The sequence below is a fragment of the Halichoerus grypus genome, chromosome 1 (genome assembly GCF_964656455.1).
Source record: "Halichoerus grypus chromosome 1, mHalGry1.hap1.1, whole genome shotgun sequence".
Taxonomy (NCBI): domain Eukaryota; kingdom Metazoa; phylum Chordata; class Mammalia; order Carnivora; family Phocidae; genus Halichoerus; species Halichoerus grypus.
The window spans coordinates 103,253,585-103,281,340 of record NC_135712.1 but is presented as its reverse complement, the minus strand read 5'-3'; the positions used below and the strand labels follow the sequence as shown (position 1 = coordinate 103,281,340).

At 41.5% G+C, this 27,756-nt stretch overlaps 1 pseudogene; it reads right to left on the bottom strand.

The window, feature by feature from the left end:
• Window positions 1-1,473: 1,473 nt before the first annotated feature.
• On the bottom strand, window positions 1,474-22,192 carry LOC118554687 (uncharacterized; annotated as a pseudogene).
• Window positions 22,193-27,756: the final 5,564 nt, after the last annotated feature.

The window sequence follows — 27,756 nt, the reverse complement described above, 5'->3', positions numbered from 1 at the left end:
TAATTAGAAAACATCTTTGCCTATTCATTAAATTAATTATCCTAAGGAATTCTGCTAGGCAATACTTTGTCTAGTTCTAATTATTTTGTGCCCTTGAAAGCAATAAACTGCACTTTTAGAATAAAATTTTATAATTTAGACACATACATGGCTTACTCAGACACTTCCTGTAATTAGAGTGGGGTAGTAATGAGGGGTTACACTTTGGTTTTTATTAAAAAGGCTTATCCACCTCTTCATAGGGAGATTATAATGAATTATTAAAAAATGTATGTTTAGATCTGAGAACTCCTTGGAGATCATTATTGTTCAAATATGAGAGGTTTTTAAGGTTATCTTTTTGGATTACAGTGGATCTTATTTTTTTTTTTAAGAATGAACATCATACTATGATTAAAGACAGTGGTAAAACTTTTCTGTCATAAACTGACAATATGTTCAAATAATAATAAGGTGAATCGTCATTCGTGCAGTCACTTTTTCCCGCAGAGCTTTTTTCTAAGCTTAATCAGAACCTTGGTTAAGAAGTGTAGTAAAAGAACACATACTGTATACTCAGTGTGCATGAGAGCAACTATATAGGTGAGCTGACCGAAAATGATGAGCTGGTGCTGTCGAGGAGAACTTGGCTGGCACTTGACCAATGTTTGGATTGGGCCATATTCTTCCATCTTAAGAGTGTGTGTGCTTCAGCGGCCAGTGCTTGGTTTCAAAGTGCTTCCATCCAGCATGATGATCTGGGCATTCTCCGGCTGGGTGACCTTGGACAAGTTACTTAAAGTTCTGTGTTTCCATTTCCTTATCTGTAAATGGGGCTAATGGTAGTTCCCACCTCCAAGGGCTGTTGTGAAGATTAAATGAGTTATTCCATGTAAAGTGCTCTTCCATAGTAAGGGCTTTATTCACTTATCCATGCATCCGTTCATTACTTATTCATTCCACTCCTGTCCATTGTACACTCACTGTGTGCTGGGCCCTGCTGCGGAGGCTGGCCTTAGGGGATAGCAGTCAGACAGCTGAGGTCCCTGTCCTATTGGAACCTAAATTCTAGGGGGAAGAGACAGACTACGTGAGTAAACAAATTAACAAGGTCAGGTACTAATTAGTGCTAAAAAGATAATAGGGAAATAGTGACTGGGTTATGGGGAGAGAGGTCAATGTTAACTAGGGTGGGTAGGAGCTTCTGAGGAGGTGACATTCAAGCTGAGGCCTGAGTGATAAGAGATAAATGTCAGCTCTGATTTTTTTTTTTTAAAGATTTTATTTATTTATTTGACAGAGAGAGACGCAGCGAGAGAGGGAACACAAGCAGGGGGAGTGGGAGACGGAGAAGCAGGCTTCCTGCCGAGCAGGGAGCCCGATGCGGGGCTTGATCCCAGGACCTGGAATCACGACCTGAGCCAAAGGCAGACGCTTAATGACTGAGCCACCCAGGCGTCCCTGTCAGCTCTGATTAAAATAAGAAAGTTTTCCTTTGTGTTGGTGCCTCTCTCCATATTCTTACTTTAAAATCTCTTAACATCAATATAAAATCCTTTGTAGCAGGACACCACTCAGAGATCTTGAGCCCTTCTCCCAATAGCACATGACTGTGTTCAAACAAGTCATTGTCAACATCTTGGAGCTCATTTTCCCCAAACTTCATCTTGTCAGTACCCAGATCTGCCTATCCCTGGGTCTCTCTCCCTTGGCTCTGGCTGGGTGCTCACCCACCTTATTATGCCTGAGTTCCTGGAAGAGCCTGACTCTGTTGTTCCCAACTGATGGAAAGTACAGGATTGGGTTGAGGCAGCTGCTCATGTTCACCAAAGGCCTCCATATCTTATAGGCCAAGCTAGCCACCATTAAGAGCTGGCAGTCCTGTGAAGATAGGAAGTGGAGTGTGACATAGAAGGAGCATGTGATTTGGAAGGGCACAAAGCAGAGGGTGAAGAGGTCGCATACCAGCAAGATGGTCCAGATGGATTTGGCCCGGGCTGCATTGCCTGTCCTCATGAGGGTCTCTCCTGGCTTGGTCAGGCTCCTCACCATCAGCGAGTAGTACACCAAGATGACCAAGGAGGGAAAGACGAAGCCGGACAATATCAGAACCATGCCGTAGGCAAAAAACTGTTCAAAATTCTCTGGGCCGGTCATGTCGTAGCAGACCATCTGGCCGTCGCCGTAGTCTGTGTGGGAGAAGAACAGGGTGGGCAGTAGCTGGAGGACCACCAGAGCCCAGGTGGTCGCAGTGCCCGGGAGGACGTGCCGGTGGCTCCGGGAGGGCAGTGAACACAGCGGATGGCATATGCCCAGGAAGCGGTGCACGGAGATGCAGGTCAGTAGCAGGATGCTGCTGTAGAGGTTGGTGTGGAACAGGAAGCTCACCAGCCTGCACAGCAGCTCCCCGAAGGGCCACCTGTCACCCAGGGAGTAGGTGATGATGAGGAGGGGCAGCGTCAGCACATAAAGCAGGTCAGCTACCATCAGGTTCACCGGATAGATGGTGGCACAGCTCCAGCGCTCAGTTTGGCGCCAGGCGAGCCACAAGACCATGCCATTAAGGGCAGCCCTAGCCCAAGGATGATACTGTAGGTCAGGGAGAGGTAGATTTGCTTGTAGTCCTCCAAGAACTCGCAGACTCTCTGTTCCTTTGAGACATTAGTATGCAGCATCTCCATCTCCTTGGAGGCTCCCTCTCGGAGCACAACTGCTCTTGGGAGGAAACAAAATGGGCAGCATAGCATCATGAACTTGGCCGGGTATGTGTTAGCCTCTCCCTTGATCTGGCATTCAACTCTGTGTTACCAAAGTCTGGTCAGAGTCCTTGTTTGAGATGGACCAGCTCCAGGAAAAAAGAAATTAAACCCAAGGGCACAGGAGTCTTTAAAAGCAGGGCTTGTAGACTTACCAGGTGCAAAGGGCTGGCCTTACACTATCATGTATGCTCTCTGCTCGAGGCTGGGTTGTGATAGGAAACTCAAGTATACATGGTGCGGGGAGGTGCTGCTCTTATTTAAACAGGGCACACCACCTCACGCACTATGACTCCTGTGGCTAGAATCCTTTGCATAGAGTCAGGAAATCTCCAAGGGGATTTTAATTTGTATCTCTTTTGAGATTTATTAACTGCGTGTTTGAATACTGAGGCTGATTTGCTTTTTGCTTATTAACCATCTCGGCATCCCGAACATCCAAAAAACAAATCTGAGCCATGAAGCCAGGTGCAACTTCTTCCATATTTCCATCTCTGCCTTTTGGAAGCAGATCCAATAGGCAGATCCGTGGAGCTGAGGAAACTGTGTGTGGAGCCTGCACATTTCTGTCGCACTGGGAGGTCAGTGGGTTGGTCAGCCAATCACCATGGAGCCTACAGGAATGAAAAGAAATTGATTTCTAGGGTTTGATATTCAGAAAGACAAGCTAATACAGGGCAAGAGAGAAAGGTTTAAGATAGGTAAACTGGGATAAATTGAGTGTTGACTATAAGCTATAACACGGAGTTTATTCACAACAAAAGGAACAGAGACCTCATTCACTCTGTCAGTCAACAAACATTTATTGAGCATCTATTGGGTCTGGCACTAGGGATACAAACATGAATAAAATACAGCTCTTGTCCTCCAGGATTTCAGTATGGTGGGGAAGACAGAAACCAATATAGCTAACTGGAACAATGTGAAGAATGGTCAACAAAATGCTGGGAAGACCAGCAGGATGCAGCAGTTCTCTGCTAAGGGAGTCGAATGAAGGCTCTTTAATGAGGCGCTATTTGAGCTGCTTGGGAAAAGAACAGAGGAGCTTGGTAGGCAAAGAAGGGTGAGGGGCCTTCTTGTGGGGGTGGGGGAGGCAGCCCACAAAAGGGAATGGAGCTTAAGGGCTGGCGTGTCCTGGGATGGCAGGGGAGCCAGCATGAGGGCTGCCACCAGAAGGAGAATGGCTGTTCTTCAGCAGGATGGTGATGGGATAGGTTGTGTTTGAGGAAGATACCCAGTAGCAGCCCAGCACTGGGCCTGGAGTGGTCAGACTGTAAGGGAGCTATAGTGGTGCATGCAGGTGAGGGACGCTCAGTTCCCCAAGTGAGGCTGTGCAGGGTGGATGGAGGGGAGGGCCCTGTCCCCGGAAGTGCTGCTGAGGCAGGACCGACAGGACTGAGTGGACATGGAGCATGCACCAGAGGAGGAGTTGCGGGTGTCCCTGAGACAGGATGAGGAGGTGGTGAGGCCAGTGCCTGAGCCGAAACCTGGAGCTTGAAGGTTGGGCCTGATGTTCTGAGGTTGGGGGACGAGGGCTCTCTGTGCTCCAGCTTGCCGAAGGGCTCGCCACCTTGTTAACTGACTTTACAATCTACTTGACTAAGGAGAGCAAAGCTTTCTGGCTGGGTGAGTCAAAAGAACATAGTTTTCTCTCATTTTGTTCCCTGTAATCTTTCATGTGGGGGGTTGGCAAATGCTTAGTTATTTCCAGCAAAGCTGCCTTCCCTTCTGCTTGGTGTGGGCTCTCAGAGGGAAGCCAAAGAGGGGGGACCAGCCGGGCTTAGTGCAGGCTCGGCCAGCCAGTTCACACTGTGATCTTATTTAATCCTCAGAACAACCTTGTGGAGGAAACTTTTATTAGCTCCTGTTTACTGCTGAGGAAATTGAGAGAGAAGACACCCATATGGGGCTCACTAGGCCCTCTAATCTAGTATGCTTGTTTCTGATGTGGATGGTGGGTTTCTGCTCCCTCAGAGCACCTTGTGATGTGGTGGAAAGTGCTCAGATCTAGCTGCCAGGGACCACTAGCACAGTTTGAACTAAGCCACCTTGTCTCTCGGAGCCATGCTCTCCTCAGCTATAAAATGGGACAGTCTCTCTGGTGAGGTTGCTGTGAGAATTAGCTAGAAGAAAAGCACACAGGCCCCACCGGCCTGCCCCAGGGGAGAGACTCAACACATTTTAGTTCTCTTCCCACGCCTTCCTCCCTCTTTTCCTAGAGACTGTTGAGCTCTTTTGTTTGTGTGGGAGGATGGGAGGGCAAGTGTGCCTTTGGTATGCCATAACTGGAGAAAGTCCCTTTTCTTCATGGCTCTTACCTTCTGCTATGGTCTGAATTGTGTCCCCTACAGATTCATGTGTTGAACCCTTAACCCCTAATGTGACTGCAGTAGGAGTGAAGAAGTAATTAAGGTTAGATGAAGTCATAAGAGTGGGACCTTAATTCTGTAGGATTAGTGTCTTTGTAATGAAGGACAGCAGAGAGCTGGCTTTATGTGAGGACATAGTGAGAAGGTGGCCTACAGGCCAGGAAGAGCGCTCTCACCAGGAACCAAACCCTGCAGTTCTCAATCTTACACTTCCCAGTTTCCAGAGCCCTGGCAGTGTTGACCACTCCTTCCTCCTTGAAGCCTCTCTTCTCTGGCTTCTGTCACCCTTTGGCTTTTCTCCTGCTTCCCTGGAACTCCTAACTCTGCCCATTCACTGGGATGCAGAACTGAAGGGCCATGTAGCTATTCATAGAATAAAGGCAAAGAGTGGAAGAGAGGCAGTCTAGGGTTTTACAATTGATGAGAACTTAGGAAGCATCTGCCATGATGAATGGGATTCTAAGGAGAAGCCCACACTTCTAGAAATTGTGTACTGCATAATGCAGTTCCCCCTCTTTGTCACCATTTCCCCAAGAGCTTTCAAAAAGACTGACACAATTTAGGGATGGAATTAGTTTCTTTTAAATGGGCTCAGTGGAAAGATGAGCCTCAGGGAAAGAATGAAGCCGGTGTCCCCAGTGTGTAGTTAAATGGGTATGACAGCTTCTGACCTTGAGCCCAGGGTTCTTCCCAGTGTGAGTCTCCCAAGAGCCTGGGTCTGTTTCCGGCCTTCTGTGAACAGGGGCCTCAGCAAGCCCTCCCAGGAGCAGTAGTGATCTCTGGGTACCACACTGGACATCTTCCAAAGGGGATGGGGAAGTCTTTTTCATCTTAATGGTCTAAAATAGTTATCACCACCCAGGGAAAAGACACACCTAAGATGAAAGAACTGTTTTCTCTCCTTTAACAAGTGTTTACAAGATACATATTTCAAGAGTTCAGAAAAGGGAAAAGTTTTGAATAAATTTGAGTAACAACAAAATGTTACTACTTTTCAATTGTGGAGGAAAGGTTGTTGAATGAGAAAATCTTTAGAAAAGATTCTGGGCCAAAGGAGTGGGCATTGCTCATTTTCATTTTAAAATGCCACTATTGTATTATACATGTTTAATCTATGAATTGATTTTAATATTTAATATTTAATATATCTGAAGACTTCTCTTGCTTAAACAGATGAAGCTATTTAATGGAGTCTCATAAATACCTTCAGACAGTGAAAGTTCATTTTTACAAGTTATTCTGCAAAACTGTTGATTAATATGTGTATTTCTTAATTTCCAAAGATGAATTAGGGATTTATTATTCATACCACAATGTAATTATTTGATTTTTCAACAAGTTTTTTAAAAATGAGGCCCCAGGGGCGCCTGGGTGGCTCAATTGGTTAAGCGACTGCCTTCGGCTCAGGTCTCCCTGCTCCCCCTGCTTGTGTTCCCTCTCTCGCTGTATCTCTCTCTGTGAAATAAATAAATAAAATCTTTAAAAAAATGAGGCCCCCAGGTACATTTAATGAGGTGGTGGATTAAAGTAGGTGGTGGTTTACTTTGAATTACTTTTCCTGTGTTTCAAATTCACTAGATAACTTGGTGTTATTTGGCCAGCAGACCAGTGGGTGGCGATGAAGACCGACGGGTTACAATCCACCCCCCCCCAACCCCCCTCCCCGGAGGAAGTAGGAACTGGGGTCGGGCTCAGGTCCAGGAATAGCAGCTGTGGATGAGGTATAATTCACTGAGGACATACAGGAAACCCCACCAATCAAACTACCTCTTATTTGTCTTAATGTCTACAGTTACTGTGCTCGGTTCACACAATGAAATGGAGATACAGTCAGCCAAAAGCAGCCTGTTATTGTGATTGATTTTTAAAAAAGATCTTATGAGACAGGCACTGTGGCAGACGTTATTTCCCCCATTTTATAGATGAGTGAACCGAGGTTCAGAGAGGTTGGGTGGAAGTCGTATCTGTGATGATTTGGGCAAAGTCTGGACTTCTTTTACAAAGTAGAGACTCAGCTCATTCCCACATTTCCAGGAAATGTTTCCTTACTACTCCCCCCATCCCCCCAACCCCACCCCCCAGTCATACAATAAAGAAAGAGGACACAGAAATAAAAGAACGGTTCATCCCTGAAGTAACTTTATGTAGTGCCTTTGTTATAGATGACAGACCCCTAGTTTAAAAAGCATGATCTGGAAAGAATGGTAAAGAGAGAACAGAATAAATAGAATTTTTTAAAAAAACCTATCAAGAATGAGACCTACATAGCAACTCTCTGTCCAGTTTTAAACTATACCTGAGTCTTAAGATAAAAGGCACTGACATTAGCTTTTTAATGATTTTATACTATATTTTTACACTGTAAGCTTACCCCTGCTATGTTCCTGGATTCCTCTTACATATTTCAATTGTCCCAAAATATTGGAGTCCAAGGGCTTTTTTTTTTTTCCCCTCAAGGAAAGCAAATTGGATCCTTTAAATAATTTAGAGGACTGTCTAGAGACAGTGAGTACTTAATTTCAGCAATTAATTCATATAGCAGCTTGCACATTGTTGTTTTCTGTTGACAAGGATCTGACATAATTGGCAGCTTCAAATTAGTGTAAACATGGGGAGTGATCGGGAAACACTGTTCTGACATTGTACTGTCATAACAGACTAGGTGGTTGCTCTGAAAGCCAAGTTACTTTGTCTAGAAAAATAATCACTACTAAAAAAATAATTTTTTTTACTCCATCTGTACAATTGTGTGATCCCCTCAAACTGACTTTGAAATTGGAATTTTTAACATTAATGATGCAGGAAAAATCACTGTAGCTATATTGTCCTATGGTTGTAGAAGTTCATTGTTGCCTTTGGGCTCACAAGCTTGAAAGGGGATCTTTATGAAACTTTTTCCTCTTCCTTTCATTTGGCATCAAAGATCTTTAAATGGACCACCACCTACTTTAATCCACCTGTGTTCTGTGTCAAGAAATGTAGAAACCTGGTTTGGTTTGGGGCAAGAGTAGAGATCGGTAGCAGAGCCTGGGGCTCTAGGACTAGTGGTAAAGTTGCCCAAGGCATCTGCAGAGTGGAGGGCTTGTGTCCCAGGACCCCTCCTTCCATCCACTCTTACCCTCAGGCAGCAAGTTCCACTCACAGCCTGCCCTTAAAATGCTGCTTAAATCAGTAACATGCTGACAGGCTGTCCATCACTGGAGCCTTTCCCATTGCTAGGGTGTTGCTAAGGTGGGGGGCTCTGGACACTCAGCACATGGGGGAGGTGGGAGATTGCTGTTGTCTTAGCTTGAGTTTCCCAGAAAGCAGAGCCGAGGTTTAGTGTGCAACCATTTCATTAGGGAGTACAGTCCCAGGGAGCAGAAGGGAGGGACAAAGGGGAATAACCTGGTGAATGAGGGAGAACTAATAGGAGGACTCAAAGGTGGGTTATTGAGTTGGCCCCCACAAAAAGCAACTTGGTGTTCAATCCCAAGAGACTGTCCTCTTGAATCAGCTGAGTCTCTACTTTGTAAAAGAAGTCCAGACTTTGCCCAAATCAGAACCAGGAAGGTTCTCCCAGGGCCAGAAGAAAGGAGGCATTTGTCCACCAGTTTTTCTCTCCCACTGGCCAGGCATGTCCTGTGAGTAGAGAAGAACATCAGAAAGAGGAAACACACTGAAAAAAACGCATTTTGGCACCAAACCCCATTTTTCTTTTGCCCTATAAGGTGTTACCCTCTTCCTTTACATGCACTTCTGGGTTGCTTTTGCACGGGAGATGAGGGTCTCTTGCTGTATCTGATCCCCTGTTTGTGTCAAGTCACTCTTCGTTTTTTCTTGCTCATTTTTCTCTATTGAGTTGTCTTGTTTGTGTTGTTACTGATTTTTAGGAGTTATTTATATATTTTGGAGAAGTCTTTTCAGTTATTCATGCTATAAATTTTTTTTTTTACTCTGTGGCTTTGCTGGCTTAATGACACGTATATATGTGTGTATATATGTATGTATGTATATATATATTATATATATATTTTAAAGAATAGAAGTTCTCAATTTTAACATAGTTGAAATGATCAATTTTTCTTTTATGGCTTGTGCTTTTTTGTATCTGGTTTAAAAGTCTTTCTTGGGGCGACTAGGTGGCTCAGGTGGTTAAGCGTCTGCCTTCAGCTCAGGTCATGATCCCAGGGTCCTGGGATTGAGCCCCACATTGGGCTCCCTGCTCAGTGGGGAGTCTGCTTCTCCCTCTTCCTCTCCCTCTGCCCCTCCCTACTGCTTGTGCACTTTCTCTCTCTCTCTCAAATAAATAAATAAAATCTTAAAATAATCTTCCTCTGTCTTGAGGTCATAAAGATATTCTTCTATATTACATATGAAAGCTTTTCCCATTTAGGTCTAAGTGATTTTGTCCTATTAATGGGTTTAATGTTTGTATGTGTGTGTACGTGTGTGTGTATGAGAAATGCAGAACAACATTAGATTAGATGCTTTTTGGAGAGTGGAGAGCAGGGGGCATTGGAAATAAGTTAGGAGGCATTTGCTCTAGCTTAAGTGGAACAAAATGGTAGCTTTAACTTGAGTGGTAAGGGTGGCAACAGACAAATGATGGATTCAGCTGATATTTAGGAGGTAAATGAACGTGTCCTGGTGATGATTAAATATGGGGGTGAGGGAGGGGTTAAGGACTACCTCAGTGACTTTACTTTCTGTTGCTACCAACCGACGCTTTCATCCTTTTGTCTATTATTTCTCTGTTTTATTGCTTCTCTCTATTCAGTTTCTGCTTCTTCCTTTCTTCTTCTGACTCAGCTTTCCCTCTGGGCATCCTTTGGCTTCTACTACTATTGCAGATGGCTAACTGCACACAGAGCCAAAGAAATGTTCCCAAGAGACTCTGATTGACCCAGGTATTCACCATTATTCAGAAAGAGAAGACCCACTTATGAGAATGGATTTTCTTTTTCACCAAACCCCATTTTTCTTTAATAATGTCTAAATTATGAACTTGCTTTCTAAAACACATACTTATAATAGAAACTTCTCATGACTCTAAAACAGTTGTGGATAACAAATATAATATTTGAAGCTGGCCTCCAACACAGAGAGTTTCATTTATTAATAGTATGCCTGTCAGAGCTTTGACTCTGAGATATTTTGTTCATACATAAACCATAAATTTAAGTTGACAGTCCTATTAATGATGGAATGCAGTTATGTATGTTTATGGTAAAAGAACAAAGTGGATATTTTTTGAACCTTATTATATGCAAGACAGATTAAAAACAGTAGTCATAGAGAATGAAAACAGGCCTTGATGTCATGTTCAGTAAAACATGTCAGAGGTGAGGTCTCAGAAAGCACTACAGTGAAATACGAGGGGAAGGTGTTGGAGTTGCAAGGGGTTTCATTTAAACATGAGGCTCCTGTATTAATATTTTCATTGATTTATTTTCATGCCAATATGTTCTGACATAAATATGGTGATCTATAATGTATCGACCATAAAAGTCAACATTTTTAAAGCTGACTCAGGGAAATAAAACCTGATTGTTAGTGCTGATATATACGGTATGTTACCCTGTTGAAAAATTAACCTCTCCTGTTCTGCTCTCGATTGAGCTAAATAAGAGAGATACATTTCAACACTGCTGACCTTTTGTGTATGTTTTGCTTCATGGCCAAAGTTTAGTTTGCAATGGGACCGGTGTGTGGTGTGAAGTAAAGAGCAATGCATATTCAACATTCTTCAGGAAAGAGTTTGACAAGAATGAAAGCTGATTTAATCAGCAAAAATCTTTGCCTTTTAGAGGATCAAAAGGCCTGGGAAACTCTCTGGGTTAGATGCTGCGGAGCCCATAACTTGTATCTTCAGTAAACTGTGAGAGCAGCTCGAGGCCCCAAGACATAGAGGACACTGGGGATGTGTTGGCCACAGGTGACCGCAGAGGAGAGACTCAGTCTGGAATGCCAGAGGTAGGGGCACATCCTCGTGGTCTGCACAAGCCAACCACAGCAGTGATAGGGCCTTCAATGAAGTGATTCTACAAAATGAAGATTGAGCCAAAGAGAGTTTAATTTAGCAGTACTGGAGAGTATGCTAATAAGACCCAACTGGATTTGGATGACTTCTTCTTCCAATAAGTTGCAGAGTAGAATAAATTTGCTGAAAATAAGAAAGTACCAAGATTTTTAGAGCCAGAGGGGCCCCTGGGTGCCAGGCAGATGTAATCACTTGATAGATGAGGAAACTGTCAAGTGAGCAATTTGTCCAAGGTCAGGTAGATGGTTAGTGGCTGAGCTGTGTCTGGATTCCAGACCTCCTGATTCTCTCTCCGGGGCCCTTTCTGCTCCATTTTATCATTTAGGAGCCATGACTAATAATGCATGTGCAGGGAGGACATTCCACAGGACCACTTGAATCTGGTTTCCAACCTACCACTGTACTGCAACTGATCTTGTCAAGGTTCTCACTGGCCTCCATGTTGCCAAATCCTATGGGAACTTCTGACTCCATTTAAATCTCTAATCAGCATATGCTGCATTCACTGAAACAGTTTTCTCTTGCTTTCTCCACTAGTTAGGATTTCATTGCTGGTGAGGGAAACCCATGCCAAAGGTGACCAAGTAAAACCATAATTTATTGCTCATATAATCACTGTCCTGGTAAGGCTGGCTTTATAGATGGTGCTACCAAGACTGCTTTCTCTCTATATTTCCTGGCTCCACTTTCTCCAAATTGGCTTCATTTTCATATGTACTCTTCTGTCATAGTGACAGGATGGCTGTCATAGACTCCACTCTTTCATTTAATGATGTGTAAATCCAGCAGGAAAAATTATGCCTCAGCCAGGAATTCCTGGGATTAGCACTGATTGGTCCTATTGTCTTGTTTTAAGTTCTATGTTTATCTCTGAACCAACCATTGTGGCCAGGGGAATGGAATGCATTGATTGGCATAGGCTTTGGTTAAATGCTCCAACCCTCGGACCCAGGGGAGAGAATTGGCTTCATCCAAATTCCATATATTTAGAGTGAGGGAGTGGTGGCTCTCCTAAAGCATATTTGGGGCCTTCTTACAAGAAAGGGAATGAATACCAGGCAACAAAACCAACAAATGCCTATAACAACTTCTCTGATGTGACAGTGCCCTGGTATGTCTCCTTACACTCTTTTCAGTCTTATTGACTGTATTGCCTCCTCAACTTGATCCTCAGGGCCCAGTTCCAGACCTTCTCCCCTTCCATGTCTATATTTACTCTCAAGGTAATTTTATTCAGGCCATTGCAAAAGCAGATTGGCATAGCCCAGGACATTTTGAGTCAACCTTGACTAACATGGTAGTTGAAACTGTAGGCATGGAATTTAATAAGAAAGAGTGTTGAATGGGAATTCTTGAGAGGAAGGATGATTGTTGACATAAGTGTTTCTGAGAATGCAGAGCATCAAGCTACTCCTTATCCTTTGCTCCAAAGATAAGGGACAAGGTTGGAAAATATTTACAAATAGTTACCATAAATGCACAAAGAATAAAATGTATTAGTCAGGTGGGTTAAAAGTCCTCTTAAGGTTAAATCTCCATATATGTGCTCTTCTGCATGTGAAATTGAATTTCTGGCTGGTTTATTTGCTGGGAAGGTAAAGAAATCTCCTGGGATATTTTCCTTCTTTATTACAGAGGTTTATTGTAATCATCTATGGAATATAATCTTTAACCCGAGGCTATGGTTACTGCAAAGTTTGTTTTACATATTTGTTGTGGGGAATTGCATTTATTCACTATGTGTCAATTATAAGAAATTGTATGTATTAGAATATGTCTGGGTAGGAGTATGGATTTATGCACCTAAGCTGTTGCATGCCAACCAGCGCTGTTAATGACCTCACTAACTTTATTCCATAACTCCATTTCTACATAAATTCATAAACCCAATTTCTAGTCAGAAGCCATTAGAACCCTTTGCCTTGGCTTTCATGTTATAGGTTTATTTGAAGAAAATAAATTTGTGACTCCACAAGAATAATTTCTAACCAGTATGTGAAGCTTGCTTTTTTCATGCCACCTATGTCTTGATAACCCCCTCATCTATACTCACAGCCCAGTTCTGTCCCCTGAGCTCCAGACCTGTGTATCCAACTGCCCATTTGGCACTACCTGGATATTTATAGATTTTACCAACCTAATGTGGCCAAGAGTGAGCTCCTGGTTTCCTCTTTTTTTTCCTCCCACCAAATCTGTCTCTCTGCTTAACATTCTTCATAATTTCAGTAAATGGGACTGTTTCCCCATAGTCCACTCCCTGACTTTTACTCAGTCCGGATTGTTCTGATGTTGAGTTTGGTCCTAGGACTCAAATCACAAGGCCATTTCCCTGAAAACCTGTCTATTCTTTGAACATATCATGCTTGTTCATGACCCAGAGTCTCTGCGATTCCTGCCCCACTACTTGGAACACATTTACCATAGCTCTTTTCTCTACATGGCTGAATTCATCTTATCCTTCAGATCTTAGCTAAAATGTCATGTTCTCAGAGGGCTTTTTACTATCTAAAACAATTTGTGCTGTAATCCCTTACTATAGGAACATGTTTACTTTATATGTATGTGTGTGTGTGTGTGTGTGTATAAATATATATATATATATTTTTTTTTTTTTACAAAAATCTGTGTTTATTTATTATTTTGCTTGGTTTTTGTGTATCTCTCACTAAAATGTAAATTAATTGAGGTCAGGGACCTTGTCTGTCTTGTTCTTTATATCCTTGGGCCTAGCAGTGCCTTGCACATAGTACGTACTCAGTGGATCTTAGATGAATGAGGGATGATCCTTTTTACTTTCTTAGAAGGGAGGGAGACAAGTGGCTTGCTCTGCTGAGGGTCATGTCACCTCTCCCACCCCAGCAGGATGGACTTTATTGCTGGATTCTTACAGATGATAATGGGCTAGCTTCTGAGACAGTGGTTGTTGGATGACTACCATCATGGATGGGCATAAAGAGAAGTAGCTTGAGCCTTCATCCTCCAAGGCCTTGACTCTGGGAGTGTTGGACTTCTCTCTGGCCCCTTCTCTTTAGCCTCCAATTTAGAGCTCTAAACCAATTTAGAGCAATTTAGAGCAATCTTAATTTCACGCAAAGATCTTGTTACCTTTGATATGAAATGTGCATTCTTGAGAAGGATAAGTAAAAAGCACCAGGAGTAATCCCACAACCAACTTTTCACACAGCTCTTGGAAAGGAAGTTCTGTGCAATGTGGAAGTGAATACATAAAAGAAAAAACATGAATTATGGCTCATTCTCATCTTTAAAAATAGTGTATTGGGCTAGTCTCTCTAGTCACAATGTTTTGAGTTGTTTATGGTAACTGACCAAACATTTTTGTTGTTTTTGCTTTTTTTTTTTAAATATTAACTTATTTATTTTAGAGAGAAAGAGAGAGTGTGTGCACAAGCAGGGGGAAGGGCAGAGGCAGAGGGAGAGAATCTCAAGCAGACTCCCCACTGAGCATGAAGCCCGATGTAGGGCTTGATCTCAAGACCCTGAGATCATGACCTGAGCTGAAACCAAGAGTGAGATGTTCAACCTGCTGAGCCACCCAGGCACCCCTGTTGTTTTTGCTTTTTGTTGATAACCGTATCAGCCAGCTTTTATTAGATTATGCTGCAACAACAAAGAACTCTAAAATCTTGCTGGTTTATAATAGCAAAGTCTTGTTTCTCACTCCCAATGTGTTAATTGTGAGTCAGGTTCAGCTCTTCTTTGTGTCTCTTCTTCATCCTAGGATTCAGGCTGAAGGAGTAGTCCCAATCTGGGACATGCTTGTCTTATAGCAGAGAGAAAACCAGAGAGATAGAGGAAACATGAAATAGTTTTTAAAGCTTCTGCTTAGAAATAGCATGCTTCACTTCTAGTCACATGTCATTGGTCAGAGTAAGTCACACAGTCAAGTCTGTTACCAATAAGGTGGTTTTAATCCTCTCGCAGAAAGGTGGAGCAAATGATTGAGAATGTTAATATAATCTTCCACAGGAATTTTCTACTGAAGACCTAAAATACTCTTGCTGAAAAGTTATGGCAATGTGAGATAAATGAAAATTTTAAAAAGAATGAATATTTTTAATTGTTATGATGTATTAGCATTATGTGCTAGTCACATAATGTAGGGAAAAGAGCATGAAATGGAGGATCTGGAGTCTTTGTATGCCAACAGTTAACTGTGTGAGCTTGGACAAGACATTTATTATTGCTGGGTTCCCATTTCTGTAAAACAAAGGGTTTAAATGAGATAATCTTCAAGTTCATTATAAATAAGAAATATCTATGCTCCTCTGATTCCAAGTACATGATGGGTGGTGGTCCAAGTGATGGCAGAATTGAGGGCTCAATTTGTGGGGCATCTTAGGGCTGTTCGAAAGCATTGCTCTGCACTTTGTAGGCAAGTGGGGAGATCTAAGACCTCCACCCTCAGCCAACTTTCAGGGGATGGATCCTGTACTTAATTTCTTCCAACCTGAAGCCTTGCCACTTGCCCACATGAGACTACTGTTCAGTTTAAAAGGATTTTTCATTCTCAGTTCACTTAGCCAGAGGGCAAGTTCTGACAAGGTGGCTGTTTGAGTATTGTCGATGAGTGATGATGAAAAAAAGCAACAAGCAGTAAGATGTGAATGGAAATCCTGACTCCAGCCTGGCCCTAAACTGTTAGTTTTTGGAAAGAAAAAATTAAGAAAAATGAAATCAAACTTTAAAAATCTCATCCATCTGCAACTAATTCTGTATAACTCTTCATGTTGGATGAGCCTCAGGGGTTATGGGAAACTTGTCCAGTGAGAAGCTAACCTGAACCTGTCAAGATTTTTTTTTTCTCTCAGTACACCTATTCCTGTTTTTTCTTGCTATTTAGGTCTAGTTGGAATATGTCTTAAATTAGAAACACTCAGCTCTTTTCAACCAGATTTTCAGCTTAGATCAGACCCTGCAGAGCTTCAGCCGCTGAATTAAACACTTGACCAAGTTCTGGTTGACCTCTACATGTCCATTCATCTCCATATAAGTGATTTCATATATTGTCCAATATGTTTCCTGAAAATGGTGGCTTTGATTTATTCCCAATAACTTAAACATATCGCTGTCATTGTTGTCACTATAGCAATTAGGATATTAGTTCAATTTGGTGGACTACTTTCCTCTAATGTGTTAAAACATTTTACAAAGATATTGTCCCTCGGGGATTCTCTCCTACATGAGCATCAGGAGATAGATAAACACAAAGATATTCACTGCAATATTGTTTGTGATCAGAAAAAAAACGAATGCCCAAATATCAATAGAATTGATGAATATATTGTACTATAATTATACAATATTCATGCAGCAATTAAAGTGAATGAGCTAGAACTATTTGTATCAATATGAATATATCTCAAAAACATGTTGGGTGAAAAAAAAGCAAGTTTCAGAATTATACATACAGTATGAAACCGTTTACTTAAAGTTCAAAAACATAATACAAGACTGCATATTATATATAGATACACATTTATAATAAAATTAAAAATAAAATGTAGGATAAGGGTACACAAGAATTTTGGAATAATGGTTACCTCTGGGGAAGGAGGGGAAGATAGACATAGGGGGAGTAGTTTCTGTCTGTAATGTTTTATTTCTCAAAAAACAAAAACCCCAATATTGTAGGCTGTTAACCTTGGCTAAATCCTGCTGGTGAGCATGAGGTTATTCATTACTGTTTCTTAATGCTTTTTGGCATGTGGGAAATATTTAGTAATAAAACAGTTCATCCCCCTTCCCCATTAATTATCTCCCTTTTCATCCTACCAACCTCCAAGCAATCTAATAGCATTGTATGCAGAAAAACAACTTCTAGAAGTCGGGGTTTACTTCATGTGGTCGGGAGAAGGTGACCTCTTCTTTCTATTAAATTTAAAAACATTACCTCAAACTCAGATTCGAGATTGGTTTTGAGAAAGAGCTGGACAATCAGGGCCTTTTTGTTCACAGTGATTTGTTTCACATATCCCAGAGACTCTTCCCCCACTTCTGCCTCCTGCATGCTCAAAATTCTCTAATGGCCTCCTGTTGTCCTCAGAATGAAGCCCCAGGCAGCCTGCAGCCCTGCAGCTTCCAGCCCCAGGCTTCTCCCCTGACTGTTGGACTTCTGACTTCTCCTATCACAGTCCCTGTTCTCCCTGTCCAGGGTCTTCACAGGTCAGCAGCTCTGCCTGGCTTACTGTTATCCCTCATTTCCCTTCAGCTTTAAGCTCTAGGTGCTTCTTTAAGGTCAGCCCTGACCCCTTCTCTGGGGTCTGTGTTGGTCTCATTCTCTGCTCAATCTCCACAGTTCCTAGGACACATGATCAATACATATTTATTAACTCTCACTAACCTGAAATTAGAATTGTAGAGATTAAATGAATAAGGTTGCACCCTAACACCTACTTATCCCTCTTTATGAACGGTGATATGTCTATTTATTCTTGCTTCATTTTTGCTATCATAAGACAATAATAGGTATAAAGTTAATTATCTTACCAGACTAATGGAAATTCCTACCATGGGTTTTGGACATATCTAAATTTAATATTACTTAGTATTTAGTAAGTGACACATAATATAAAGGGAATCATGAAATAAGTGTTAGTCATTATTTTTAAGTCAGGTACCTGTAAAACAGATGATCTGTGCTCCAATTTAGGAGCATATATGGGTAATAAAAAATCCTTAGAATTTCTCTTGAGTTTAATATCAGTATTGGCAAGCACTATGCACAGGAAAAAAGTCACTGAAACACATTCTAGGAAAGTAGAAGTCTATCTGAAGCAGACTTTTTTTTTTTTTAAAGATTTTATTTATTTATTTGACAGAGAGAGACACAAGCAGGGGGAGGGGAGAGGGAGAAGCAGGCTTCCCGCGGAGCAGGGAGCCCGATGTGGGGCTCGATGTGGGGCTTGATCCCAGGGCCCTGAGATCACGACCTGAGCCGAAGGCAGACGCTTAACAACTGAGCCACCCAGGCGCCCTGAAGCAGACTTGTTTTAAACCGAAGAGCTTGATTACTAAAGTAGGATCATTTTTTTTTTAAGATTTTATTTATTTATTTGACAGAGAGAGACACAGCGAGAGAGGGAACACAAGCAGGGGGAGTGGGAGAGGGAGAAGCAGTCTTCCCACCGAGCAGGGAGCCTGATGTGGGGTCGATCCCAGGACTCTGGGAACATGACCCAATCCTCTGAGCTTACTAGTGCAAGTGAAAATTTATATAGCGTTTCTCTTGCTTTTGTGTAAGGGATTGAAAGTCTGCAAATCTTAGTAGGGTATGTCTAATAACATGTTAATAACCCACAAATTGCCAGCTTTGGACTACAGACCTTGAGTGAAAGGTCTTCATAAATTATACATGTCTGACAAATAGGTGATACATTTTTCAAATCACATAAGCTCCTCAGAATGAAGTCTGCTCTGTGGAGATAATTAAAGAAAATCAATGTGTGTTGATTGATAGATATTTGACTTGAAAACACATTCTCCACGCTGCCTCAGACAATGGGGCGCCCGAGCTTTAAGACTGTTCTCTGAAGATGGTATGAGGAGTGCGGTGGAAGCCTTGAGTGTGCTGGGTGTAGTGTTTATTACTCTACATGGCAGTTCTTACCTCAGTGCTGGCCCTGACCCTAACTCCCCACACTGCTGAGGGCAGCTGATTGGACCTCTCTCTGCCTCCTTCCCCGAGTGAAAGAGTAGGACTCTCTGGTTTAGTCTCACTGGGACGGTGGGAGGCTTAATTCATCAATGTTGGTAAAGTGCTAGGAAGATAAGAAGTGCTGTGTCTACTCTAAGCAACATTATTGATTCAATTTTTTCCTTGTGGTTAATATAAAATCCTCCACATATCAGATAATGGCTCAGCATTGCATATACAGCCAAGAATTGCTGGCAGAAGAGATGTGGCCTTTGTTTTCCCTTAGGAAAATTGATGTCTGTAAAATGCCTTCAATTTCTCTGAAAAAACATTATTACATGATTTAAACTGATTATATATTGTTATTGTATTTTTATTTGCCTATCAGAGTATTTTCTTCTTATTTGTTTGGTTTGATTTGTTTTTTAGTAACTGTCTATAGTAATGTTGTGCCCAGTAAATGCTTTACATTATGGAAGGTCTAGATTGGTAAATTTTGTTTATCCATTCTGGATTATCCTGTTCATCAAATAATAGGGGGACACGGATGTGTGTGTATTTGCACAAATATATATATATATATATATATATAATATATATAATATATAATACATATTGAATATATATAATATATATGTGTGGTGTATGTATAGACATATATGTATATATAAATATAAAATCTAAATTGCTTTATCCATAGTGCATAATCCTGTTCATTAAGTAATAGGGATAAATAAATATATATATCATGTTAATATGCTTATCTATGTCTGCACTATTATTCTACTGAAATAGTAAATATGATAAGTAACTACTAATTATGACATTTAGGTAATTCACCATTCTTGAAAAGATTTAGGAATTGCACTCCTAAAATTACTTCCCACAAGGTATTTTTAAAATCATATGGGAGATCTAGGCCAGTTACTTTACCATTATCTTAAAAAACCCCTTAAATGTAATAATACTGGATCCTCTAGCTTATTATTTATCAGACATGGTTCTGGATTGCTTTTTCATGCTTCCAAACTCCAAATAGACCCTTGGAAGATGGAAAATTCAACATAATTGGTTATTGTGAAACAAAAGTGCAGGGGGCTATAAAGATTGCATTGAAGATAAAGACTCTCCTTTGGGTACATGGGATCTGGTTTGTTTGTTAAAAAAAAATTCTGTTTCTACTGGTATTATGATTATGGCTCTGAAAAAGTTTTTATCTTCCCATGATACCTACTGGAAAAAGAAATTAGTTTCATTATCATATGGTCACACTATTTGTGTGTAGCTCAGCCATGAAAGTAGAGTCTACCAAGGTTTTACGAATTTGCCTGTTTCATTTGTTATTCATCAATTTATTTCCTACATCATTTATTGGATGCTTGATATGTACTAGATGCCATGAAATGCATTGGAGAGAAGATAGTCTTTACTCTTAAGGAAGTTGTGATCTAGTTGAGTCAAAGAAAATGCTCTAGAGGCAAGAGAAGATATAAATTACGATGGACAGAGGCTGGTAGTTGTCCCCCAACATCTATTCTCCTCTTCTTTTTCAGTAACAGAATTCCTAGTTTTTAGCTGGCACATGGCCGCCCAGAGTAAAGATGCATCTCTGAGCCTCCCTTGCAGCTAAATGTGACCTGTGCTAAGTCTGGACAATGCTGTGTAAGAGGAACTGTTCTGTGGCAGCTACTGAGACCCTTATTTTGCTCTATGTCCCCTTTGGCCTTTCTTTTTCATGTCTTCTTCTTGCTCACTGGATGTGGATGTAACTGCTGGAGCTCCTGTGATCATATTGGACCCTGCAGTTGAGGGCCTCACCTAGGAATGGAAGAGTGAAGTCTGGAAGGAGCCTGGGGCCCTGTGTTTATGGGACTGCCTTGGGCAGCCTACCTCTGGGCTTCTATGTGAGAGAGCAATAAACTGCCATCTGTCTGTTATTTTAGGTATCTGATACTTCAGCCAAATATAATCTTGGCAGGCACATCCTGCAAAGTGTACATTTTAAGTGTGGAGAGGACAATATGCAGAGCAGTGATCAGAATGGGGAACAGCCACGGGGGAGGGCTTCTTGGAAGCATTTTGCTATCCCTGCCCCAACACTTCTCTTACCTATTATTTCTTTCATCTCACCATTTCTTGAATTTGACAACACTTTCTCTCTTCCTTACCTTTGCTCATGCTGTTCCTTCTTGCAATGCTTTCTCTATGCACCTTCCTGCCTGTCAAGTTCATTATATAATTATATTAAATTATATAATCCCCATAAGCACTGAACACAGTTAATTAAACTGTGTGAAACAGTCAGTACATTTAGCTGTTATCCTCATTGTTATTACTGGCCAGCTCAAATTTTGTCTGTTTTCTAAAACCTCTCTTGAACACTCTCCCCCTCGCCTCAGAAAGAACTGTCCCCTCCATATCCTATAACCTGGCACTAAACAATACTCAGGGAACTGAACTGTTTGGGGAAGTGACTGGCTAGTTAGTTGTGTAGCTACCTTTCAGGAAGAATGGAGGGGCAGGAGGAATGTGGCCTTCCAGCATTCCTTCTTTGCTTCCTGGCTGCTTCTTTGACACTGTGTCTCCTCCCTATCCCCAGGCTGCTGTTACCATAGCCACTTCTCAGAAGGAAGGCCAGAGCAACTCCTGGATCCTGAGCTTTCCCAGCATGAGTTCTCATCTTTGCTGTTTGGGGTCAGGAGAGCCCCAGCAAACAGATTAGAGTGTGGGTCTGGGGACAGGCAAGCTGTGTTTGTAAGATTACCCCACCTCTTTTTTTTTGATAACTACAGGACTGGCATTTTAAGACCAACTTTACAACCCTGTTGTGCTGCTCTTTGGTTTCCAGGTGTTTCTGCTATGGGATTGCTATGCTGGCATGCCCCACACATGGCGCTTACTCTTAGACACTCTTAGCTCTGCTCAGGTGTCCTCCCCGCACTTTCCTCCCTCCACCCTGTTCAGTTGCTGTCCTGATGGCCCGGGACATGGTCACATAGGTGGCTGTGCAGCCGACCATGCGTGGTACAAGCAGGCACTATTCTGGCGTCTTGATTGGGCTAGCATGGAGATTTCTTGCCATGTCTTTGGGAGTTGAAACACACCAAAAAAAACAAAAAAACAAAAGAACAATCAAACCCAAAAAAAACTCCCATCAGGAATAATGAAGGCCTTGTCACTCACAGAATGAGGTGGATTTCACTCCAGATGGTGGTCTTTAGAAAAAGAAACTGGTACTGTCAGATTTGAGGTTTTCAGTCACTGAAAAGGAAGGATTGATTTTGAGAATCATTTCCACAGTCCCTCCCCTATTCCTTGGTCTTGTCTCTGTTTAGAGAACTGAGTGAAGATGTCTGTTCAGCTTTCTCCCATTGGTGCTGACATACCTATGCTGGCTGGATTTTTGTACCATGTTCCATAGTGGCATGTCTCACTTTCCTGAGCCCGGCATACACAGGATGATATTTCATTGTAACTGCCTATTTCATTGAGGCCTTTTTAATCTTACTTGCTTTTCCCAGTAGGGCAAATTCTTCCTTATTTAAAAGTTTTCTCTTGATAATAGGTGATTATAATATTTTCTTCATCTAAGCCTATCCACTTGTGTTTCCCGAAGAGTAAAGTTCTCCAGGTGAATATTGGCTATCTTTTTTTCTTCTTTTTTTTAATAAAGAGGTTGGGAAGATTGAGCTCTAATATTTTTTCAGTGCTATTGTTCTTTGAGTCTACATTGAGATTAGTTAAGGACATATTTTTAAAAATACAGTTAGACCAGGATATGTAGATATACATACATATATATGCATATGTATTATAACTTGCATTTAGTAAACAATACCAATTGAAAAGTAGAATTGAAAGTGTTTCTGGAATTGTTTAGAACATATGCTTAAAAAAAAATTTCAGCAGTAAAAAAAAAATTCCTTAGCATACAGTGTGTAAGGAACCACCTACTAGCTGAAATGTAAACTAAGGGTATCTGATATCTTATTATATGGTTTTTTTTTTTTGCAAACCCGGGTTAAGTAGGGCTTATAGAGCTGGGGGCAAATCCGGCCTCCAAATACTTGGGAAAATGCTTTTGAGTTTCACTGCTTAGATCTTAACAACCGTGCACAGAAATCTCATGATCTTCTTTTTTTCTTTTTTTTTTTTAAATTTTTTTTTTTTTTTTTTTAAAGATTTTATTTATTTATTTGAGAGAGAGAGAATGAGAGACAGAGAGCATGAGAGGGAGGAGGGTCAGAGGGAGAAGCAGACTCCCTGCCGAGCAGGGAGCCCGATGTGGGACTCGATCCCGGGACTCCAGGATCATGACCTGAGCCGAAGGCAGTCGCTTAACCAACTGAGCCACCCAGGCGCCCCTCTCATGATCTTCTAAGCAGCTCTGCTGGCTCATCAGGGCAGATACGCACACAAAACCCTTGCGTCTCTTACTTACTGAGACACCTAAGATTAGGGGAACTAATCATTTCCGTTTCCGAGAGAAGGCCCCCCCTCCACGCAGTGGGAACCTGGCGGCGGGCAGTCAGTCCTCCCGGAGGCCCTCGCGGACTGTGCCCGGTGCGCGGCATTGTGGGAGTGAGGAGGCAGCAGCCCGCGCAGCTCGCGCTCGGCGCCCAGGCGCGACGATGCACGAGGAACAGGGCGGAGAACACCGCCGCCTCACACCCGGGTGGCTGCAGTTGCAGTTGCGTTGGAGGACGAAGTTCACGGCTGTAGCACTTCTGTGGGCCTGTCGCTCTGGGAGGCATCCTCCAGGACGGAAAGGCAGGTAATTAAGATCCTATTCACAAATAAGGGGTCCTGGGAGAGCAGATGTGGTGTTGGGGTCAGTGTGGAATGAGTGTGGTCTTCTCAGAAACGCTTCTCTGTTGGATTCCAGAGTACCCCCAATTGCAGTGAAATGTGGAGAGCAAGAGTTGAGCCGGCTCAATTTAGTTTTGCCTGAACAGGCATAACCGTTGAAGGTGATTGCATTCGCGCGGCCAGTGTGCCATCCTTCGGGCCTGAATGAGACCCGAATCTCAGAGGTTGAGGGGGAAGGCTGGGAAATGCAGAAAATCTCTTAGTTCTTCATTAGGAAGCCAGGTGGCTGGGGGGCGTGTTTGCAGCGTCATCGGTTTGTCGTCCTGCTTCAAAATCCGGGGACCTATAGGCAGGAGGTAATGGTGCTACACCGATCAGGGCCAAAGACAAACACTGGTAAACTTTCTCAGAGAATTAGGAAAACTAGCATTTTGGTCAGTCTTCTGAACACTCCTGCAAGGGAGTTGTTAGCTCTAGTTTACAGGCTGGTTATCTTTGTTTGTTTTGGTGTGACATTAGAAAATGCCTAAAAAATAGCCTTCCCACTGTGATTTTCTTTTTCTCCACTTGTCTCCTGGGTTGGAACAGTAATGCTAGCAAAATGGCAGCTCTAGAATGGCGAGTGGCCCACAGACTTCTTTTTTATTTGGCTTGCAGAGGATTTAACATTTTGGGGGGAATTAGTTCCTAATTAGTAAGCGGGAAATTTCACATAAAAATGATTTCCAACTTCTCCTGAAAAGTCAGTTTCATTTGATGACAAATGAAACGTCTCATTTGATGACAGTCAGCTAGTACTGGGTAATGACTGCCTCTCTTAGCTGAGGCGTTTGCTCACCAGTTCAGCATGGCCCACATTTGTCTAGTTTTGTTCATTATCTGTTCAGCCTCAGAAGGCATTTCAGTTTGAGACCCTTGACACAGCCGCCCCCCTAGCTGTGTATATGTGTGTATATATATATATGTATATATATGTATATATACACATACATATATATTAATTTATTTAAAAAGCCTTTTTAGAAATCACTCCTTTCCACCTGACCATGACCTGTTGAAGTGGGGATTATAATTGCCCCTCTTTTGCAGATGAGCCCTAGAGAAGGGTCAGAGCACCTGCCCCAGGTCTTAGTCACTCAGCCCAGCAGGGCATCCGGAACCTTTTAAAATTTTTTTAAAATTTAAAACTAAAAAAATTTTTTATCTGCATTGTGCATGGCCACAATTTTAAGCTTGAATGTTTCCATATACAGAAATGTATCTAATTTCTATGTATTTATATATATGTAAAATGTATTTACATATATGTTATATATGTGTAAATGTCTATAGTCACAGCGTAGCACACAAATACCAGGATTATTACTCACATTCACCCTATCAATGCCATTAAGGGACCCCAAGGCGGAAAATTTCCCAGGACTACTTACACCTGTAAATTTCTCAATTTAAACTTTTGGCATCCTTAACTATTAAATGTTAAAAACAAATACATTTTTAGTATCAAAATAGGCCTTGGCACTTCTAAATATTCAGAAATTTGCAAACCACCATCATCTTTTAAACCATATCCACCTACTATTACATTCTTAAAATTTTAAAATTTAAATTGACTCAGTTTAAATTTTTGAATTTTAAAATTTTAAGAATAGCCACATCTTAAATAATAAAAATATGAAGTTGGTTTGCTAGTTGTGTTTTTTAAATGTCAATGAAAATAAATATATAACTACTAATTTCATTTGAAGGTTCGTTTATGTATTATCTAAAATCATGGCACATTTGCTACTGTTTGGGAACCTCTGCTTCTGATGGAAAAATCATGCAAATTGTAGCTCTTTATGTCTCTGTCACCAGTGAGTTTCCTTGGCTTAGTGTTGGAAATGTATAATGTATAATACAACAGTCATGAAACAAAATCACTGGGGGACTTGGCAACATCTGTGTAGTTCTCACAATCTGTCAGGTCTTCCTAGGATTTTATGTGGTGATGGGAGAAACTGGTGCCTTGGTGGATATGGGATGTGCTGGGCACATATAATGACCTATGTCCTTATGGTGATCCTGCCCCAAGGCTGAGGACCTGTATTCTTCACCTGGCTTTGTGGAAAAATCTAAGTTCATCCCTGGTTGGTAACCTCCATCTATAAGAACTCACAATAGGAACTGTCATATGAATATTTATTTTCTCTAATCCAAAACGTTAACTTGGTTTAAGAGATGGTAGGAAAATATTCTTCATGTCTTGAACATTGAATTTAATTGTACTTTAGAGTTGTAGCAGTAATTCATTTATTTTATCTTATATATTTAGACTTTGAGCCTTTTGAACTCAATTAAGCAAATTTATGCACATCATAAGCTAGTTATTAATTTGAACAAAAGGTCCTGATCTTTTTTAAAATAGATTTCAAGTACTGAAGATAAAGTGAGAAAATTTTTATGTATTTATTTAAAAATATCTGAGTACTGAAAGCAACACTAAAACCTACAGGAATTCTTGTGGTTAAGGTGCCAGAAATTCACATTGCTTGGATCCCAGTGTCTTCCCAAGCACTGACTTTATTTTATTTTTTTAAAGATTTTATTTATTTGACAGAGAGAGAGGGAGCACAAGTAGGCAGAGCGGCAGGCAGAAGGAGAGGGAGAAGCAGGCTCTCCGCTGAGCAGGGAGCCCGATGTGGGACTCAGTCCCAGGATCCTGGGATCATGACCTGAGCCGAAGGCAGACACTTAACAACTGAGCCGCCCAGGCACCCCAGCACTGACTTTATTAATTGAGTTATCTATATGGTTCATATTGGTAGGGGAAGATGGAGTCATCTTACAAGATCCAGGACAATAAAGAGTTTGGGAGATGACCTTTGGGCAACTTGCAAAGAAGAAGGCTCTGATAGCGCAGCTATATATAATCAGCTCAGTCTTTTGAAGACCAACAAAGCAATCACCATGTGACATTTCTTAATACAGTTTTTGAAAAGCTTATAATGTTTTTTAAATATGTTTACCCATCATAATAGCCACTGTAGTCTTCTGAAAAATAATTCATAATTTGTAATTTGGGAGTGATTATATTTTTTAAATGTATGCATTCAGTCTAGAATAGCTCTCAGAGGATATGCTGCACATATAAATACCAGGCTGCAGACAGGGCTTGGATTAATAGACCGTGGAGGGCTATTTTTATGCAAAGTTTAAGGGCATATTATTATTATTCCTAAACTGTATTAATAATAATATCCTACACATGTCCAGCATGCGTATGACATTTTACTGTTCTACAGAGTGCTGTTGCATATGTCATCTCATTTGTTCCTTACGGCAAGCCTGGGAAGAAAGTTAGGATGTTTTCAAATGTTGACATTGAAATCCTTTGCTGGAGATAAATTCCTAGTAATGCGGGGTGAGGGGGAAGATGCTATAGAAACACAAGCATTTTGGGGCGCCTGGGTGGCTCAGTCGTTAAGCGTCTGCCTTCGGCTCAGGTCATGATCCCAGGGTCCTGGGATCGAGCCCCGCATCGGGCTCCCTGCTCAGCGGGAAGCCTGCTTCTCCCTCTCCCACTCCCCCTGCTTGTGTTCCCTCTCTCGCTGTGTCTCTGTTGAATAAATAAATAAAATCTTAAAAAAAAAAAAAAAAAAAAAAAAAGAAACACAAGCATTTTTTTTACTGTATTTTTGACCAATGTCATAGCAATTGCTTAGATTGGTTCTGGACATGTTAGTCTCCAGGGAGAGATGGTATTTCATCATTTCTTCTGCCTAGTAGGAAAAAAAAAAGCAAAATATTTGAGTGCTTTTTTGGAGGAAAAACTGCAAGATTAAGGGATCCACTTCCAGTTCACAGCAATTAACAGAAAACCCTTGGATTCCCTGTCGAGCACTTCTCTATATCCTTCTTGTTTAAAAACACTTTTCTATAACCCTCTTGTGCCAAACACGGTAAAATCTGGAGAATCAAGTAAGCACGTAGAGATTGTCAGAGGAAACAAACTATTTTGTTATTATAGTCAATAGTGATTAAATTTAGACTTATGTATTATTTATGTAATATTTTGGGCTTTCCTGTTTTACCAACAGCAACAAGGGTACTCAGAGACAACAAGCTGCATGCGTATTGATAGCCAGACTGGAATAGTGAACCCAGGACTCTGGTTTCCTAGAATCT